Source organism: Pteropus vampyrus, unplaced genomic scaffold (genome assembly GCF_000151845.1).
Source record: "Pteropus vampyrus isolate Shadow unplaced genomic scaffold, Pvam_2.0 Scaffold184, whole genome shotgun sequence".
Taxonomy (NCBI): Eukaryota; Metazoa; Chordata; class Mammalia; order Chiroptera; family Pteropodidae; genus Pteropus; species Pteropus vampyrus.
The window spans coordinates 369171-376275 of record NW_011888965.1 but is presented as its reverse complement, the minus strand read 5'-3'; the positions used below and the strand labels follow the sequence as shown (position 1 = coordinate 376275).

General features: G+C 34.4%; 1 pseudogene; it reads right to left on the bottom strand.

Annotated features, from left to right (window-relative positions):
• Positions 1-1840: 1840 nt before the first annotated feature.
• Positions 1841-1959, bottom strand: LOC111746343 (annotated as a pseudogene).
• Between the last annotated feature and the right edge of the window lie 5146 nt (positions 1960-7105).

The following is a 7105-nucleotide window of genomic DNA, read 5'->3' as shown; positions in this document are numbered from 1 at the left end:
ATTCAAATTTAACTGGGTATTCTGTATTTTTATTTGTTAAGTTCAGAAAATCCATGGTTCCAGAGGGCGTACATTCTCTCTTGCTTCAATGAGTAGTAAACCCAGCTTTTTCTACTATGCTTGTGTTTTTGGTGATCTTTGGCCAAAGAAAATTGACATACCCAATAGGCCATGTTTACTATATGCCAATGTGCTAAGAGTTTGGGGAGAATAAAATTATTTCAAATTCTTTAGTGTCTGATTTCAAATAAAGCTTTTAAGATGCAGTGTTGGGAGGTTTGCTTTCAGGTATAACAAAGTAATAGGGATTATATTTACCCTCTCACCTAAAAACACATTGTGTGTGTGTGTGTGCGTGTGTGTGTGTGTGTGTGTGAGAGAGAGAGAGAGAGAGAGAGAGAGAGAGAGAGAGAGAGAGAATACTTTTCAAGATACTGGATATCAAGAAATAAAGAGCAGTAATCCATAAGAGACAAGAATGAAATGAAAAATGAAGTGAGAAATATAATTGCCTCAGTTTACTGCTTTGAGGTTGTTTCTGGAAAACAGCAGATGTAGGGAGATCACAGGTGGAGCTTGGAATGCTTACATGAAAAAAAAAATGTATCTTAGTGCCTAGAGAGAAAACTCACGGGTCAGAGTACCAGAGAGGAGTTATCTTGACAGAGAGAAAAACTTGAATATCTACACAGGATTCCCCTTGGGTATTCAACAGAGTACTGATCATAATAGTTGTGTGAAGAAAATGAGTGAGCTTAGGTAAATAACAATATGAAATGATTAGAAGGAAATTACCCAGCATTTACATAGGATCAGAAGTAGTGCCTATTCTCACAAGCCAGCCTGGAAAACCTGAATGCATGTAGCATTGAATACAGTATTTATAAGTATATTGTCTCAGCGTAGTGGTGAATGATTATCAATAGACTAAAATTCCGCTCTGGTCCAGCCTAACAAATGTCAAAAACAAGACCCGAAAGGATCAAACTACTTCCAAGTAACAACTCCATTTTAGAGAAAAGCTCTAGAATATTTTTAGGAATACAAATATATCAGCACTTCACAAGTTAAAATTTACAGAATAGTGCATCTAATCAATGAACACTGGTAATTTAAATGAGTATGAAAATATGACCCATAATGCAGAGAATAAACAATTAATTGAAAACAACTCAGAACTGACACAGGTGGTAGAATTAACAGATGAGGACATTAACCAGTTTTATAAGTGTATTGCATATGTTCAAAAGTTAAGTAGAGACATAAAAGATATGTAAAAGACTCGAATCAAAGCTTAGAAAATTACAATGTCTGATATAAGAAATGCACTGGTTTGGATTAATATTATATTAAACAGAGCAGAAGAAAAGATTACTAAACTTGAACACCTAGCAATAGAGACTTAAAAATAAAACAGAAGAATAAGAATAAAATAAAATGAACACAGCATCTGCGAACTGTGGTGTAAATTCAAGCAACCAAATATTCATGGAATTGACATCTTCAAAAGAAAGGAGAGAGAAGTGGAGACACACAAAGTATTTGAAGAAATAATGGTTAAAAAATTTTCAAATTTGATAAATTTACATATCCCAGAAATTTAACAAAACCAAAGAAAAGAAGAAAGAGAACTTCCCTTAGACCCATCACAGTCAAATTGCTCAAAACCAGTGATGAAGAGAAAAAATTTAGAGTGGCCACAAAACAAAAGATATGTGTGTACTGAGGAGTAAGAGTAAGGATGACATCTTATTTCCTACTGGAAAAATTGCTAGTGAGAAGACAGTAGAATAGTTTCTTTATTTTATTTTATTTTTATTTTTATTTTTTAAACACCAAAGAGCTACAACACCTGGTATTCCTAGGTGGTCTCCCATCCAAATACTAACCAGGCACGACCCTGTTTAGCTTTCGAGATCAGACAAGATCGGACCTGTTCTGGGTGTCATGGCCGTAGACTTAGAATAGCTTCTTTAAAGTACTGTAATAAGATATAAAACAGTCAACCTAGAATTTTTTTATTCACACAAAATATCTTTTTAAAATGAGGGTGATATAAAGACTTCTCCTGTTCTTCAGAAACTAAGGGAATTAATCACCTGCAAACTCACACTACAAAAAAAAAATGCTAAATGAAGTTTTCAAGCAGAAAGAAAATGGTGCCAAAAAGAAACCTGGATCAACACAATAAACGAAAAGCATCAGAAATGGTATATGTATCGGTAAATATATGAATGTTTTATTATTATTTGAATCTCTATAAAATATAACTGACTATTTAAACAAAGAAATAAACAAAACAACAATTAAATTTGAGGTGAAAATGATAGCAAAAAGTCCAGGTGGGGAGGATTGGAAGTAAACTATTGCAAGGTGCTTATGCTATATGTGAAGTGGTATAGTATCATTGAAAATGGACTCGACAAGTTAATGATGTATACTATAAACCCTAATGCAGATATTAAAATTTTAAAAAGCTACTGCTGATAACCTGAAAAATTATAAATGTTAGTCATAAATAATAATCAATTAACCCAAAAGAAGACAGAAAAAGTATGCAAAGGAAGACAAAATAGATAGGACAGGAAGGGGTTCAAGATGGTGGGCTAGGTAAAAGTGGTGTTCACCTCCTCCCATGACCACATTAAAATTACAAATAAAATATAACAATCAACTTGAAGAACAACCTCAAGTCTAGTCGATCAAGCAATGGCTTGCCTTGGTATGATCTGAGATTTTTGCGAGAGGCTACAGGCTTGTCTATGACTACAAATCTGAATCTACATTGGCCTGATAGAATCTGCTCACTCCACCCTGAGAATCCCTGAGACTCTGCCCCACCCAACTTGCAAATTACCTGTGGCAGACTGGTTGTCTGGTAACCAACTCCACATTGCATGCTCCACAGAGGGAGCATATGACAGCAGTCAACAGTCCTCAGCTCACCCTGGCACCAAATGTGAATCTACGTTGGCCAGGTAAAATCTATTCGCTTTACCCCAGTGATTTCCTGGGTCCTAGCATCACTTAAATTGCATATCACCCAAAGGCATTTTTAGCTACAGAGCTTTCTGGGCAGCCAGAAGGCAGACTCAGGAATTGGGGTACCCTAGACCTTTTGTTAAGCCACCTCAGGCCTGGTACTGAGGAAAACCATCCATGATTCACGGTGTAGTCTCTCTCACATGACTCCAGATCAAGCACAGGCAGAAACCACCCACGGATCACTTTGTAGCCCTACCAGGCTTCCCCAAGCAATCAAAAGCAGTGGCTAGCCTTGGCCTGCATGGAAGCCTCTCCCAAAGGGCTACAGAACCAACATACCTGGAAGCTGATGTCACACCATAACAGAACACTACCTGACTAGTCCACAAGCAGAACATCCAAAAGATGGTCTCAACAGGTACACAAGCCTGATAGAGTGAATCCCACTCTGTATAGTCAGTCCCAACATAGCGGCTCATGTGGGAATGACCAATCCTCCCAGCCAGTCAGCCTGAGAGTCAGTTAAACCCACTGACATGCTAATAGAAACCAAAGCTTACCAACAAAAAGAGAACATGTACAACCCATTCAAAGAATGGTCCCGGATCTTCCAGCACAGGTGATCAGGGAGACTGCGCCATTGGCCCACACAGTCACCAACTACATACGGTCACCTGGCCAAGACTGGGAGACATTAAAAATCTATATAATACACACAAACAAACACAGAGAGGCAACTAAAATGAGAAAAAAGAAACATGCCACAAATGAAACAACTGGAGAAAACTTCAGGGAAAAGCAAAACAAAACAAAACAAAAACAAAATGTAAGCAAAAAACCTACAAGATATAGAGTTTAAAACACTGGTTATAAGGGTGCTCAATGAACTTAGAAGGAGAATAGATAGTCTCAGTGAAGACCTCAACAGAGAGATAGTAAGCATAAAAAAGGATATATAAACCATAAAAAAAAGTCATAAATGAAAAATACAATAACTGAAATGAAGAATATACTAGAAGGAACCAACAATAGATTGGATGAAGCAGAAGATCTAATCAACAAGTTGGAAGACAAGGTAGCAGAGAATACCCAATTGGAACAGCAAAAAAAAAAAAGCTGAGGATATGTTAAGAGAATTTTTGGACTAACATCCTAAACATAGGGGTACCAGAAGGAGAAAAAGAGAGAGCAAGAGATTGAAAATATATCTGCAGGATTAATGATGGAAAATTTTCCTAACTTGGGAAAGGAATTGGACATACAAGTTCAGGTAGCACAGAGTCCCAAACAAGAGGAACTTAAACAGACCAACACCAAGACACATCATAATTAAAATACCAAAGATTAAAGACAAAGAATGAATCTAAGAAGCAGCAAGGGAAAGACAGCTAGATACTTATAAAGGTACTCCCATAAGAATGCCAGCTGATTTTTCAACAGAAACTTTGTAGGCCAGAAGGCACTAGCAAGAAATATTAAAAGTAATGAAAAACAAGAACCTACAACCAAGACTACTCTACTCAGGAAGACTATCAATTAGAATGGAAGGTGAGATTAAGAGCTTCTCAGACAAAAAAAAAAAAAAAAGTTAAAGGAATTCACCACCAATAAGCCAATATTATGAGAGATGTTGCAGAGACTTCTTTAAGAAGTAGTGGAAAAATAAACAAAACAATTATAAATAATAAAATGACAATGAATATGTACCTATTAATAATCACTTTAAATCTAAATGGATTAAATGTTCCAATCAAAAGGCTTAAGGTACCTGAATGGATAAAAAAATAAGACCCATACATATACTGTCTACAGGAGACCCACTTCGGATCAAATGGCAGACACAAACTGAACGTAAAGGGATGGAAAAAGATATTTCACACAAATGGAAATGGAAAAAAAAGCTGGGGTAGCAATACATATTTGAGGAAAAATAGACTTTAAGACAGGCTATAATAAGAGACAAAGAAGGTATTACATAATGATAAATGGATGAATACAACAAGAGGACATAACCCAGGTAAGCATTCATGCCCTTAACATAGGAGCATCTACATATATAAAGCAAATATTGACTTACAAGAAGTGAGAGATCGACAGTAATATAGTCACGGTATGATTTTAACACTCTATTGAAGCCAATGGAAAGATGTTTCAGATAGAAAATCAACAAGGGAACAGCAGCCTTAAATGACACAACAAATGGATTTAATTGATATTCTTAGAGCATTTCACTCCAAAGGAGAAAATTATACATTTTTCTCAATTGCACATGGAACATTTTCTAGGGTAGACCACTAGACCACAAAACAAGTCTCAGTGAATTTAAGAGGAATTAAATGATACCAACATTTTTCTCTGACCACTATGGTATAAAGTTAGAAATCAATTATACAAAAAAACTGAAAAGTACACAAACATATAGATGCTCAATAACACACTATAACAATAGGTTAACAATGAGCAAGGAAGAAATCAAAAGATACAGAAAGACAAATGAAATTGAAAAATATGCCCCAAAATCTATGGTATAGCAAAAACATTCCTCAGAAGGAAATTCATAGCAATACAGGCCTACCTCAAAATATAAGAAAAATCTCAAACATTCTAACCTTACATTTAAAGAACTAGAAAAAGAACAGCAAACAAAACTAAACTTTAGTGAAGGGAGAAAATAATAAAGACTAGAGAAAACATAATGAAAATAGAGTCTAGAAATATAATACAATAGATTGTAAAACCAAGAGCTAGTTCTTTGAAATGAGAAACAAAATTGATACACCTTTAACTAGACTCCTCATGAGAAAAAGAGAGAAGATTCAAATAAATAAAATAAGAAATGAAAGAGAAGAAGTAACTACGGACTCCTTAGAAATACAAAGGATTATGAAAAAGTACTATGAACAATTATATGTCAACAAAATGGACAATCTGGAAGAAATGGATATATTTTTAGAAATCTACAATCTCCCAAGACTGAGTCAAGAAGAAACAGAAAATCTGAACTGACTGATTACCACAAAGGAAATCGAATCGGTAATTAAAAAAAAAAACTTCCAGGAAAAAGTTCTGGACCAGATGGCTTCATTGGTGAATTTTACCAAACATTCAACGAAGAATTAACACCTATTTTTCTCAAACTATTCTGAAAAATTCAAGAGTGTGGAAAGCTCCCTATTTTTTTTTATAAGGCATAATTACCTTGATTCCAAAACCAGATAGAGACTTTACAATAAAAGAAAACTATATCTCTGATGAACATTGATGCAAAAATCCTCAACAAAACAGTAGCAAACTGAATTTAGCCATACATTAAAAATATCATATACCATGATTAAGTTAGATTTATTTTTTAGTTGCAAGTTCCATTCGATATTTGCAAATCAATCAATGTGATACACCACATTAACAAATTGAAAGGTAAAAATCATATGATCATAGCAATAGAAGCAAAAAAAAAAAAAGCATTTGACATAATCCAGCAATCGTTTATGATAAAAAACTCTTAGCAAAGTGGAAATAGAGGGAACATACCTTCACATAATAAAGACCATATATGACAAACCAACAGCTAATCCATAATCAATGGGGAAAACTTAAGAGCATTTTCTTTAAGATTAGGAACAAGACTAGGATGTTCACTTTCACCACTTTTACTCAACATGATAATTGAAATCTTACCTACAGAAATTAGACAAAAAAGAGACATGGAAAGTATTGAAATTGAAAAGGAAATAGTAAAACTCATTATTTGCAAATGGCATGGTACTATATATAAAGAACCCTACAAATTCCACACACACACACAAATCTGTAGAACTGATGAATAAATTTAATAAAGTAACAGGATACGAAATGAATATTCAGAAGTCAGTTGCATTTGTATATGCCAATAACAAATTACAAGAAAGTAAAATTTAGAAAACGATTTTATTTATAATTGCATCGAAAAAATATATACCTAAAAATAAACTTAACCAAGGAGGTAAAAGACCTGCACTCAGAAAATTATGTTATTGAAGAAAGAAGTTTAAGAAGATACAAATAAATAGAAGCATATACATTTTTCATGGATAGGAAATATCAGCATCATGATAATGGCCATACTTCCCAAAGCAATCTA